We start from the raw sequence: 13965 nt of genomic DNA, 5'->3' as shown, positions 1-13965 counted from the left end.
TACTACGACATAGACAACAGTTTTGGAACTGTTTTCACATCTCCACAGCATTCCAGATTATACTTGTAAGAGGGTATATTTCATTCACCTAACTCTGCATCAAAGTTTCCAATTCTGACTCAAGAAATTCTAATTTACAGTACATAGAACGAGACAAAAAATCAATTTAGACTTATTGCACAATCATTTTGTTTGTAGCAACTTAAATCCATGATCTCCCCACACTCTCACTCCATACAGTCACAATGTCAGCGTGCACTCTTCGGTATACTACTAAGTAACTCATCTTCCAACATTTTAGCAGTATTAGTCACTCCTGCCTGCACTGTGCTGTCAGCAGTGACTGAGCCTGTGATCTGGAGCATACTCGCCATTCCACATGCAAGGCAATCAAAAACAGACCACAGTACAATTTCAAAAATATCCAGTACTTTTAGACTGCTGCTTCGGCACTACTCACGCCGTACTGTAGACGGTAAATTTTTTTAAATGTTGACGTCTGGCTTGTTAACACAGTTTACACACTGCCACTCAGTATCTTTTTTTGTTTCAGAATATACGGAAGTATCCTGAGAATCTTTTTTTTTGTTTTAGGGCGCAAAACTGCTACGGTTATTAGCGCCCGGTCTGTGACGTAGGAAAAGGTAAAAAACGCAACTGGAAACCAGCAGCAATGGCAACAAAACTCAAAAAAGTGGAGAAACTAAAAACAGAAAGAAAACTTTAAAAAACCACTATAGAAGGGGGGTTGGTTGTCCCCAAAAGGAACTTCAAATGACTGACGTCATCTCACTGGCACTAATAAACTCGTGAACGCGATCGGCTGAGCGCGTGTCATCTGCTAAAATGGAAGATACATCAGGCGACAGCTGTAGACGAGCGCGTAACGGAGTAAAATAGGGGCACTCAAGTAAAAGGTGTCTTACCGTCCACAGCTGAAAGCAGTGGGGACAGAGTGGGGGAGGATCGCCACTTAAAAGATGTCGATGGCTAAAAAGAGAGTGCCCTATCCGGAGTCTAGTTAAAATTACCTCCTCCCGACGACGCGTTCGGGAGGAAGAGGTCGAAGCACAGGGAAGAGCTTTCACATCCCGCAATTTATTATTGGGAAGTGTCGACCAATGTGCGTGCCATAAGAAAGCAACACGACGACATAAAACACTCCGTAGATCGTCGAAGGGAATCATATGAATAGCTGGCCGAAGTAGAGAGACTGCTGCCTTGGCTGCTATATCGGCCGCCTCATTTCCATAGATACCAACGTGTCCTGGGATCCAGAGGAATGCCACAGAGACGCCCCCCAAATGGAGCAAGTGGAGGCAGTCCTGAATCTGATGGACCAGAGGGTGGACAGGGTAGAGTGCTTGGAGACTGAGGAGAGAGCTGAGAGAATCTGAACAGATAACATACTGTATCTGCTGATGGCGACGGATGTATTGGACAGCCTGGAGAACAGTGTAAAGCTCCGCAGTATAAACCGAACACTGGTCTGGAAGCCGAAATCGATTTCGGGTGTCGCCAACAATATAGGAACTCCCAACACCTAACGATGTTTTTGAGCCATCAGTGTAAATAAATGTGGCATCCTTCATTTGTGCGCATAGAGCAGCCAATGCCCGACGATAAACAAGTGAAGGGGTACCATCCTTGGGAAACTGACAAAGGTCACGGAGCAGGCAGGTCCGGGGACGGAGCCAAGGTGGTGCTGTACCCCAAGTTGTCAAGAAAGTTTTAGGAAAGCGGAAATGAAAGAGAATGGAGCAGTTGACGGAAGTGGACTCCCGGTGGTAGTAGGGAGGAAGGGCGGCCTGCATACGCTAAATCCAAGGAGGCGTCGAAAAAAATGTCATGGGCCGGATTTGCAGGCATGGAAGACATAGCTAGCATAACGACTCAGAAGGACAGCTCGCCAGTTGGACAGCAGAGGTTCAACAGTCTCAGCATAAAGGCTTTCCACAGGGCTGGTGTAAGCTCCAGACACTAAACGTAATCCACGGTGGTGGATAGAGTTGAGACGCCGAAGAATAGACGGCCGAGCAGAGGAGTAAACTATGCTTCCATAGTCCAATTTCCAGTGCACTAAGGCACGATAGAGGCGGAGAAGGACCACTCGGTCCGCTCCCCAGGAGGTACCATTCAGGACATGGAGGGTGTTGAGGGATCGCAGGCAGCGAGCCGAAAGATAGGAAACGTGGGAAGACCAGCACAGTTATCTGTCAAACATAAGACCCAAGAATATTGCGACGTCCGAAAACGGAAGGTTGAAAGGTCCTAGAGGCAAGGAAGGTGGAAGAAACTCCGTACGACGCCAAAAATTAACACAAACGGTCTTACTGGGAGAAAAGCGGAAGCCGGTTTCGATGATCCAAGAGTGGAGGCGATCGAGACATCCTTGAAGACGTCGTTCAAGAAGGCTGGTCCGTTGAGAGCTATAGTAGATTGCAAAATCGTCCACAAAGAGGGAGCCCGAGACATCAGGAAGGAGACAATCCATATTGGGCTTTATGGCAATGGAAAACAGTACAACACTTAGTACAGAGCCCTGGGGTACCCCGTTTTCTTGGGAGAAAGTACGGGAGAGAGTAGTGTTCACCCGCACTCTAAGTGTGCGCTCTGCCATAAATTCGCGAAGAAAAAGGGGCAGTCGACCTCGAAAGCCCCAAGAGAACAGTGTGCGGAGGATGACTGTACTCCAACAGGTATCGTATGCTCTCTCCAAATCAAAAAATATTGCTACTGTTTGGCGTTTCTGGAGAAAATTGTCCATGACATAAGTGGAGAGGGCAGAACGATGCTTTCGGAAACCGCATTGGGCAGGTGTTAAAAGACTGCGGGACTCCAGCCAGCAAGCTAAACGGCAATTCACCATACGCTCCTAAACCTTACAGACACTACTCGTGAGAGAAATGGGGCTATAGCTAGAGGGGAGATATTTGTCCTTTCCAGGTTTCGGAACAGGAATGACGATAGCTTCCCGCCATCGTCTGGGGAAAGTACTGTCGGTCCAAACACCATCACGTATCAGTACTCACTATAAGTCCTAGTTCTTGTAAAATGGTAAAAATATATACAGTGCATGTGCACTTTATGTCATTTGTTAATATATTTTGTACTCATTGCGTATCCTAGTTCTTGTAAAATGGTAAAAATATATACAGTGCATGTGCACTCTATGTCATTTGTTAATGTTTCGTACTCATTGCGTATCCTAGTTCTTGTAAAATGGTAAAAATATATACAGTGCATGTGCACTTTATGTCATTTGTTAATATATTTTGTACTCATTGCGTATCCTAGTTCTTGTAAAATGGTAAAAATATATACAGTGCATGTGCACTCTATGTCATTTGTTAATGTTTCGTACTCATTGCGTATCCTAGTTCTTGTACAATGGTAAAAATATATACAGTGCGTGTGCACTTTACGTCATTTGTTAATATGTTTTGTACTCATTGCGTACACATTTTGTCATTTCTTGATATGTTCTGTACTCAGTACATGTGCACTCTATTTCATTTTATGTTCTGCACTTATATATATGTATATACTCTGTCTGTAAACTTAGTTAATTAAGTAGATTTTAGAAAAATTTGTTGCTCATGGCAAGTCCAATTGACTCACCATCGCTGCCAAATATTAACTTCAGTCATTAAACAGAAACTAGTGACACATACAACACAGAACAAAATTATAAATGAAGAACAAAAAGGCTGTTGCAAAGGAGCACGAGGATGTAAAGAGCAACTGATAATAGATGCAGAGGTGACATATCAAGCTAAAACTAAACAAAGGTCGCTACACTACGCATACATCGATTACCAAAAAGCTTTTGATAGTGTACCCCACTCATGGTTACTACAAATATTGGAAATATATAAAGTAGATCCTAAATTGATACAGTTCCTAAACATAGTAATGAAAAACTGGAAAACCACACTTAATATCCAAACAAATTCAAATAATATCACATCACAGCCAATACAGATTAAGCGTGGAATATACCAAGGAGATTCATTAAGTCCTTTCTGGTTCTGCCTTGCTCTGAACCCACTATCCAACATGCTAAATAATACAAATTATGGTTACAATATTACTGGAACATACCCACACAAAATCACACATTTGCTATACATGGATGATCTAAAACTACTGGCAGCAACAAATCAACAACTCAACCAATTACTAAAGATAACAGAAGTATTTAGCAATGATATAAATATGGCTTTTGGAACAGACAAATGTAAGAAAAATAGCATAGTCAAGGGAAAACACACTAAACAAGAAGATTACATATTGGATAACCACAGCGACTGCATAGAAGCGATGGAAAAAACAGATGCCTATAAATATCTAGGATACAGACAAAAAATAGGAATAGATGATAGAAATATTAAGGAAGAGCTAAAAGAAAAATATAGACAAAGACTAACAAAAACACTGAAAACAGAATTGACAGCAAGAAACAAGACAAAAGCTATAAATACCTATGCTATACCAATATTGACCTACTCATTTGGAGTAGTGAAATGGAGTAACACAGACCTAGAAGCACTCAATACACTTACACGATCACAATGCCACAAATATAGAATACATCACATACATTCAGCAACAGAAAGATTCACATTAAGCAGAAAGGAAGGAGGAAGGGGATTTATCGACATAAAAAACCTACATTATGGACAGGTAGACAATTTAAGAAAATTCTTTCTAGAACGAGCAGAAACTAGCAAAATACACAAAGCAATCACCCACATAAATACATCGGCTACACCACTACAATTTCATAACCACCTCTACAACCCTTTAGATCACATAACATCAACAGACACAAAGAAAGTAAATTGGAAAAAGAACACTACATGGCAAGCACCCGTATCATCTAACACAGCCACACATCGATCAAGACGCATCCAACACATGGCTAAGAAGAGGCAATATATACAGTGAGACAGAAGGATTCATGATTGCAATACAGGATCAAACAATAAACACCAGATATTACAGCAAGCATATTATTAAAGATCCCAATACCACAACAGATAAATGCAGACTTTGCAAACAACAAATAGAAACAGTAGATCACATCACAAGCGGATGTACAATACTAGCAAATACAGAATACCCCAGAAGACATGACAACGTCGCAAAAATAATACATCAACAGCTTACCTTACAACATAAACTTTTAAAACAACACGTTCCTACATACAAGTATACACCACAAAATGTACTGGAGAATGATGAATACAAATTATACTGGAACAGAACCATTATAACAGATAAAACAACGCCACATAACAAACCTGACATCATACTCACCAATAAAAAGAAGAAATTAACACAACTAATTGAAATATCCATACCCAATACAGCAAATATACAGAAGAAAACAGGAGAAAAAATTGAAAAATACATCCAACTGGCTGAGGAAGTCAAGGACATGTGGCATCAGGATAAAGTTGACATTATACCAATTATACTTTCAACTACAGGAGTCATACCACGCAATATCCACCAGTACATCAATGCAATACAGCTACATCCAAACTTATATATACAACTTCAGAAATCCGTAATTATTGATACATGTTCAATTACCCGAAAGTTCCTAAACGCAATGTAACATATACCGTACAGTTAAAAGGAAGTGACGCTTGATCAAGGTCCGCGTCACTTTCATTCCGAACCAGACCTAAGGTCTGAGAAAGGAAAGACAATAATAATAATGACCCTCAGTCCCGGATTTAACCTATGTAAGCTAAATGTGGACATATGGGAGGTATTTCGGGCGAAGTAACAGGGGAGCTTTGGAACTGGAAAATATAATTAAGAAAACGCAACGTCTTCCAGATCTCCAAAGCCTCTCAAGATGACTCAGAACATAGGAGCACACAGTAAAGTTCTACTGGATTAGTCTAAAAATTACGGAAATTCTAAATATTTGAGGGAAGAAATCAGAATTGGGGGACTGCATCAGAGGAAATGGTAGATCAACTTTGAATGGATCTATAAAGGAACTCCTGGAATGAATTAGCACTCAAGGTGGTCAAACAGCGAACTCTAGAGAAGCAACGCAGATCTACAGCAAAAATTTCTGTCTCTATGATGAAATAACAATTTAGATGCACTACGATAGACATATGAGAAAGGGAAAGGTCTCAAACTCTAAGATGCGTACACAACAAAATTTTTTCAGACTGTTTTCACAGTCTTCCCACAACGTTATCACTGTCGTCTAATCTTAGAGCTGTCCGTCCCGATAGCTGAGTCGTCAGAGTGACGGATTGCCATCCTACGGGCCCGGGTTCGATTCCCGGCTGGGTCGGGGATTTTCTCCGCTCAGGGACTGGGTGTTGTGTTGTCTTCATCATCATTTCGTCCCCATCCGGCGCGCAGGTCGCCCAATGTGGCGTCGTCGTATCTGTTTCGACTGGCCGCCAGAGCTGCTGGCATATGTGCAGAAGGTGCTCAAATAGTGAAGAGTCTTATTGGCTTCTCTAACGTAAGAAAGAAAGACGCTATGGAAGCGTAACTCAGCAGTCGACAAACTTGTACTAAAACTGTAGGGGAACAGAAATTCATACAATCTGTAATGACAAACCTCATAACAAATAAACATTTATGTCATTTGCCTAAGGTAAAAGGAGCATTCTGCTACCTGTAACCTTATGTGGCGTACAGACTTATTTTGTATGCCTGAATATTTTCCGTATTAGTGCGAAACATCGCTTGCAAGAAATTTGAAGCGTATGAAATGTACTGTTGTGAAAATTATTGTATACTCTCATTAACAGAAACATAATACTTTAGTCTCATCCATCGCATACCTCGTACAAAAATCAAACCTAAACAAGAAGTATCACAAACTTAATATGATTGATCATGTTACAAAACTAACCATCTTCATCTTTTACTTCTCACACAATAGTGTGGTGTGTGGGGCGTCAGCTCCATGAGCTGCCTGCTCCTGACAAACAAGTTTCGCAACGCTGATTCATCAGCAAACGCTACCTACCCCTGTCAGAACTTAACGCGAGATCAGCCGTATGCTCGCTGAAGGAGGCTTCAACTGGACCGGCTTGTGTCTTATCGGCTAAGCTATCCGCCCACGCCTTACGACACAGCCTGGAACACATCTATACCTTCACTGCTGATGTTAAGCAAGTAACGCACCCTGCAGAGCTCACGATTCATTTGTTTGCAATGGAAAGGTATGGGCTAATTTACAAGGAATATGTTCAAGCCTCACAGTAATGGTGAACTTGCAATCCCTGTTGAAACTTTCCAGTGAAAAAGATGGGAGGTGTGTGATAAGTTTCGAAACATACCCGTTGTGAAAACGTTACCTTGACGCTGCAGAAAGTTCATTCCCTTTCAATTTCTACAGTTCCACATAACACACTTACCATCCACTCACAAACATAATATGCATTCAACTGAAAACTAAATGTGCGTAAATAGGTAGCACAAAACAACCAGCAGTCGAAGTTTTAGAAAGTAAAAGTCTGGATCAGACAGACTGCAGATCGTGTTTCATACTGGCTGACTGCACATGCTGTACAGCAGTCAGCGCCCTGCCCCACTGCGTAACTCCACAGCCTTCTTGGGCAAGGTCAGCGGCACTGCCTTACTGGTCGCCCGCAGCATCGATCGATGTTGGTTCTGTTGCGCTCCTACTGTTACGGATTGTCGGAGTGTAAACAAGCACTCAGAGCTACGACTCGGTGCTATTTTTACTTTGATAAATGCTTGCCTTTGCTGGGGAATTATATCCCGCCAAGGCGTACTCTAAAGTATGCGATATCCTGTATAACTGTTTTTAATTTTAACTATTACTCAAACTCGTTTTACTGTATGGTTAAATGATGATGGCGTCCTCTTGCGTACATATTCCGCTGGTAAAATAGTCTCCCATTCGGCTCTCCAGGCTGGGACTACTCAGGAGCGCGTCGTTATCAGGAGAAAGGAAACTGGCGTTCTACTGATCGGAGCGTGGAATGTCAGATCCCTTAATCCGGCCTTTAGGTTAGACAGTTTAAAAAGGGAAACGGCTAGGTTAAAGTTAGATACAGTGGAAATTAGTGAAGTTCGGAGGCAGAAGGAACAAGACTTCTTGTCAGGTGAATACAGGGTTAGAAGTACAAAATAAAATAAGGGTAACGCAGGAGTAGGTTTAATAATGAATAAAGAAATAGCATACTCAACGTATTATTGTAGCCAAGATAGACACGAAGCCCACACCTACCACAGCAGTACAAGTTTATATGCCAAGTAGCTCCGCAGATAAAGAAATTGGAAAAAAAAAAAATTCAGATAGTTAAGGGAGACGAAAATTTAATACTCATGAGGGACTGCAATTCGATGGTAGGAAATGGAAGAGAAGGGAAGTAGTAAGTGAATATGGACTGGGGATAACGCATGAAAGAGGAAGCCACCTGGTAGAATTTTGCACAGAGCAGAACTAATAATAGCTAACAGTTTAAGAATCATGAAAGAAGGTTGTTTACGTAGAACAGGCTTGGAGACACTGGAAGGTTTCAGATTATATAATGGTAAGACAGATTTAGGAACCAGGTTTTAAATTGTAAGACCTTTCCAAGGACAGATGTGCACTCTGACCACTATTTATTGCTTATGAACTTTTGACTAAAAACCGAAGAAACTGCAAAAAGGTGGGAATTTAAGAAGATGGGACCTGGATAAACTGAAAGAACCAGAGGCCATAGAGTGTTTTAGAGAGAGCATTAGGGAACGATTGACAAGAACAGGAGAAAGAAATACAGCAGAAGAAGAATGGGTAGCTTTAAGAGATGAAAAAGTGAAGGCAGCAAAGGATCAAGTGGATAAACAGACGAGCGCTAGTAGAAATCCATGCGTAACAGAAGAGATATTGAATTTAATTGATGAAAGGAGAAAACATAAAAATGCAGTAAATGAAGCAGGCAGAAAGGAATACAAACGCCTCAAAACTGAGATCAACAGGAAGTGCAAAACGTCTCAGCAGAGATGACTAGGGGACAAATGTAAGGATGTAGATATCACTAGGGGTTAGATACTGCCTACAGGAAAATTAAAGAGACCTTTGGAGAAAAGAGAACCACTTGTATGAATATCAAGAGCTCAGATGGAAAACCAGCCCTAAGAAGGGAAAGCAGAAAGGTGGAAGGAGTATATAGAGGGTCTGTACAAGGGTGATGTACTTGATGGCAATATTATGAAAATGGAAGAGAATGTAGATGAAGACGAAATGGGAAGAAACTGGCAGAGTACTGAAAGACCTAAATAGAAACAAGGTCCCAGGAGTAGACAACATTCCATTAAAACCACTGATACCATTGGGAGAGCCAGCCATGACAAAACTCTTCCATCTGGTGATCAAGATGTATGAGACATGCGAAATACCCTCAGACTTCAAGAATAATATAATTTCAATTCCAAAAATACAGGTGTCGACACGTGTGAAAATTACCGAACTATCAGTTTAATAAGTCACGATTGCAAAACACTAACACGAATTCTTCACTGGAGAATGGAAGAACTGGTAGAAGCCGACCTCAGGGAAGATCAATTTCGATTCTGGAGAAATGTAGGAACACGCGAGGCAGTACTGACTCTACGACTTACCTTAGAATGCAAACCTACGTTTCAAGCCTTTGTAGACTTAAACAAAGCTTTTGACAATGTTGACGAATACTCTTTCAAATTCTGAATGAGGCTGGATTAAAACACAGGTAGCGAAAGGGTATTTACGATTTGTACAGAAACCAGATGGCAGATACACGAGTCGAGAGGCACGAAAGGGAAGTAGTGCTTGAGAAGGGAATGTGACAGGGTTGTATCCCCAATGTCGTTCAATCTATAATCTGAACAGGCTTTAAAGGAAACAAAAGAAAAATTTGGACAAGAAATGAAAACTTTGAGATTTGTTGATGACGTTGTAATTCTGTCAGAGAGAGCAAAGGAACTGGAAGAGCAGTTGAACGGATTGGACAGTGTCTTTAAAGGAGGATATAAGATGAACATCATCAAAAGCAAAATGAGGATAATGGAATTAAATCAGGGAATGCTATTTGAATTAGATTAGGAAATGAGACGCTTAGAGTAGTGAATGAGTTTTGCTATTTGGGAGGCAAAATAGCTTGATTATCGACGTAGGGAGGATATAAAATGGAGAATTCCTATAGCAAGGAAAGTGTTTTTGAAGAACAGACAGTTTTTAACGTCGAGTAAAGATTTAAGTGTCAGGAAGTCTTTTTCTGGAAGTATTTGTATGGAGCATAGCCATGTATGGAAGTGAAACATTGACGAGAAACAGTGTAGACAGGAAGAGAATAGAAGCTTTCGAAATGTGGTGCTACAGAAGAATGCTGAAGATTAGATTGGTAGATCACGTAAGTAATGAGGAGGTACTGAAAAGAATTGGGGAGAAGAGGAATTTGGGCCACAACTTTACTAGAAGAAGGGATCGGTTGATAGGACACATCCTGTGGCAACAGTTTAATATTGGAGGGCAGCGTGGAGGATAAAAATCGTAGAGGGAGATCAAGAGATGAATACACTAAGCAGATTCAGAAGGATGTAGGTTGCAGCAGTTATTCGGAGCTGAGGCCTGAACAGGGCACAGTAGCATGGAGAGTTGCATCAGACCGGTCTCTGGACTGAAGACCACAAGAACAACGACTACGACGACAACTCAAAATCGCTTCAGAAATTATTTATGGACTAATTTCTCGAGAGGCATTCATCAGTGAAATTGGCCAGGCATGCTTTCGGATAACAAAAACTGAAAGTCCTTTAACACTGGAAAATATGTCCTCACCTCTGTATCGATGGAAAATCGTCACCTCATGCCCAACTCGATAGTGTAATTCATGCCTACGTCTGCGTCGGCAGACACTTCGAAAGCAGGGCAATATCAAACACGGTCTGTTTTCGAATTCTACTAGTGAAATTCACATTACAACTACAGTAGAATGCTGGAGGAAGAGAGAGAGAAGGGTAACATACTCAAAGCCGTTAGCGACCACCTGATCACACACACAAGACACTGGAGGCGGGCAGAGAAACTGTCTGGTCGAAGACGGAACAAATTGGTGTGTCATATCGGTAAGTGGGACAACACGTAATGGCAGCGAAAACTCCGCCTATGTTTTGAGTAATCGGAAAAACTGCATTGCCACGCGAACACAGGCAAAGAAGTAAGCCTATTTACTTTGCCAACAACACAAGAAATCGTACCACAACTTCAAAACAATGACAAGTTGTATATTGTGTAGCAGAACAGCTATCAAAACAAGTGGACAATAACATCATGTAAGTTAAAAATAAAAATAGAACCCACTGACGATAGCACAAAAGTGCTGAAACATGTGTGGGTGAAACAAAAAGAAAAAAGGTGTCTTGCATAAGGCGCAACTTCTCATCCCATTTTCTTAGCAAGCACGGAGACAACAAGAAGAACTGCACCACAAGATGATCATATCGGCAAGTACTCGCCGCTTCCTGCTACGCATCCTCTTTTAGTAGTATTTACTTAGATATTTCACTTAATAATTTCACATCTTATAAACCTGCACTCAAGACCAATGAAGATGTTGAAGAGTCGTGCTGACTCAGGCTCCTACCTGCTGTATAAACGCACACCTGCACTGCCCTAAACACAGTGCCACCAGCTCCACCGCTTGCTACCAACGCCACGTTTCGCGTGCGACTGTTGAACAGAACAGGCGAGGTTGCGGCTTTGCCGTCACGTGACCCCCGCTCTCCGAACTCCGGCGGAGAAGGCCGAATGCGCGAGGCGTGACCTTCGCTTCATGCAGCTCTAAAGACGAGAGCCAACTCCACACTACCTGCGATGGAGCGTCGCATTCCGAGTGAACTGTTCAATCCACCATTTGCCTAGACGTTCGCTCACCTTTCCTCAAAACTACGCCAGTGACTTATCTTTAGCACATATTTTGACAGTTAGCCCCACATTGCGGTTAAAGACAACTGATGCTGTGCAAAATACGCCTTCCTTTTTTAATCAATATCGAAATTATTTGCACAATACCACATATTTAGACGGAATGCGACTGTACCATCTTAAGTAATGTCTAAGTTTTACAACGGATGCTTCCAGATTTTACATTCATTTCCGGCATTACAAGTCGTTTTAACTCCAAATGGTTGTCCTCTGGTATTTTTCGAAATTATTTTCATTCATTGTCATTTTCTCTTCAAGCACTACACTTTTTTTTTTCTTCACCTATTGCGGTACTCACCGCTTCTCGCTGTCCTTGACTTCTCCTCTCAAATGACTTAAATCTTCTCCCTCGGAGAGATAATTTTTATTCACTCATTCTTTAGAAATGTTCATTTCAGTTTCTCCTATTTTCCCGTATTTTATTGCGAATGTTACATATGGTCGGTTCTTACTTAGTTTCCGAATTTCGGAATCTTTCGGCTCTTGTGCATCCTTTTACTTCTCGTAGACACATCACCTATGTTACTTGTATGCAAATTTCTTGATGTTGGTATACAACCGACGATTCACTTCCGTAAACAAGCATTTAAAGGGCCATTGTCTTATCAAATTTTAATTTTCTTGCTTTCCTCGTTTTATTTTATACATTAGTTATTGTTCCACACATATTCCCAAACTTCCCTAACTTCTCTGTCTTCGCCCTACTCACACGACATCACACCTTAAATAGTCAAAATGTTTGACCTGTTCTGTTGTTATCACAGTTTTTGTCTGTAGAGGATGTTTTCCTTCAAAATACATTAATTTGGCCTTTTTTCTGAATTCATCAAATAGTGCTCTTCACACATCTTACCTAATAAAAGCATTCCTCTCTGTAGGTGATCTTCATTCTCCGTTTTGTTAATCTTAATTCCCCGTTTCGAAATTACTTTTATTAATATATTAGAGAGAAGCAAAGAGGTTATAAGTGGGTAACTTAATTAATTCATATGAACTGTCCATTCAGCTCACTGGAATATTTCAGTCGACTGTTTGTTCGGCTGGGATCCGTCCACTGATTTGTGACTGCTCGCAGCAGTTGAATTTATGCGTCGGCTACCGTGTCGTACGGTAAAATTAATGGTTCCATCCATGTGAAGATGAGCGAAACATTTTTTTGTAGTATCAGTTATTTCTGGTATCGTTCTTTAGTGATTTCTAGCAAACAGCTGTTATCTCTGCTGCGACTGGACAGCTCTTGCAGACGATACATTTAGATTCACCATTCTGAAGTTCTTGTGCCATATTTGGTGAGTTTTTTTTTTTTAATGAAAACTTAGGCACAACGAAAAAGTCCATCAAAAACTCCCACTTCTCTGTACGATTTCCTTAAATACAATGGCGCAAAATGTGATTACCCCTGCAAGCGCCAGCTACTTTAACTAAACTTTCAAGTGTAATTTCTGCAGCTTCACACTAAGTGCAGTGCGCTGTACACTGAGGTGGCAAAAGCCGTGGGATATCTCCTTTTGCTCTGCGTAGTGCAGCAACTCGACGAGGCATGGACTCAACAAATCACTGGAAGTCCCCCGCAGGAGATATCCACCCATAACTGCGGAAGTATTGCCAGAGCAGGATTTTGAGCACGAACTGACCACTCGATTAAGTCCCGTAAGTGTTCGATGAGATCTGGGTGACCAAATCATTCACTCGAAGTGCCCAGAACGTTTTCCAAACCTATCGCGAACAGTTGTGGTCCAGTGACATGGTGCTTTGTCATCTACACAAAATACACCGTTTAATGGCAGCAAATGGTCTCCGAGCAGCCGTACATAACCATTTCCAGTCAGTGATCGGTCAGTTGGACCAATGGACCCAGTCCATTACAACACCATTACGGAGCCACCGCCAGCTTGCATAGTGCGTTGTTGACAACTTGGGTCGATGGCTTCGTGCAGTCTGCGCCACTCTCGGATTCTACCATCGGCTCTTACCAACTGAAATCTGGACTTATCTGA

General features: G+C 41.5%; 1 protein-coding gene across 1 annotated transcript in view; it reads right to left on the bottom strand.

Annotated features, from left to right (window-relative positions):
* Nucleotides 1-11701, bottom strand: part of LOC126412655 (ankyrin-1-like) — a 50447-nt gene extending 38746 nt beyond the window's left edge. The window contains exon 1 of the mRNA XM_050082355.1: nucleotides 11628-11701. The gene's annotated coding sequence lies outside the window, so the exon portion shown is untranslated. The remainder of the gene's footprint in view (nucleotides 1-11627) is intronic.
* Between the last annotated feature and the right edge of the window lie 2264 nt (nucleotides 11702-13965).

Source organism: Schistocerca serialis, chromosome 7 (assembly GCF_023864345.2).
Source record: "Schistocerca serialis cubense isolate TAMUIC-IGC-003099 chromosome 7, iqSchSeri2.2, whole genome shotgun sequence".
NCBI classification, from domain to species: Eukaryota; Metazoa; Arthropoda; class Insecta; order Orthoptera; family Acrididae; genus Schistocerca; species Schistocerca serialis.
This window is presented reverse-complemented; position numbering and strand designations above follow the sequence as displayed.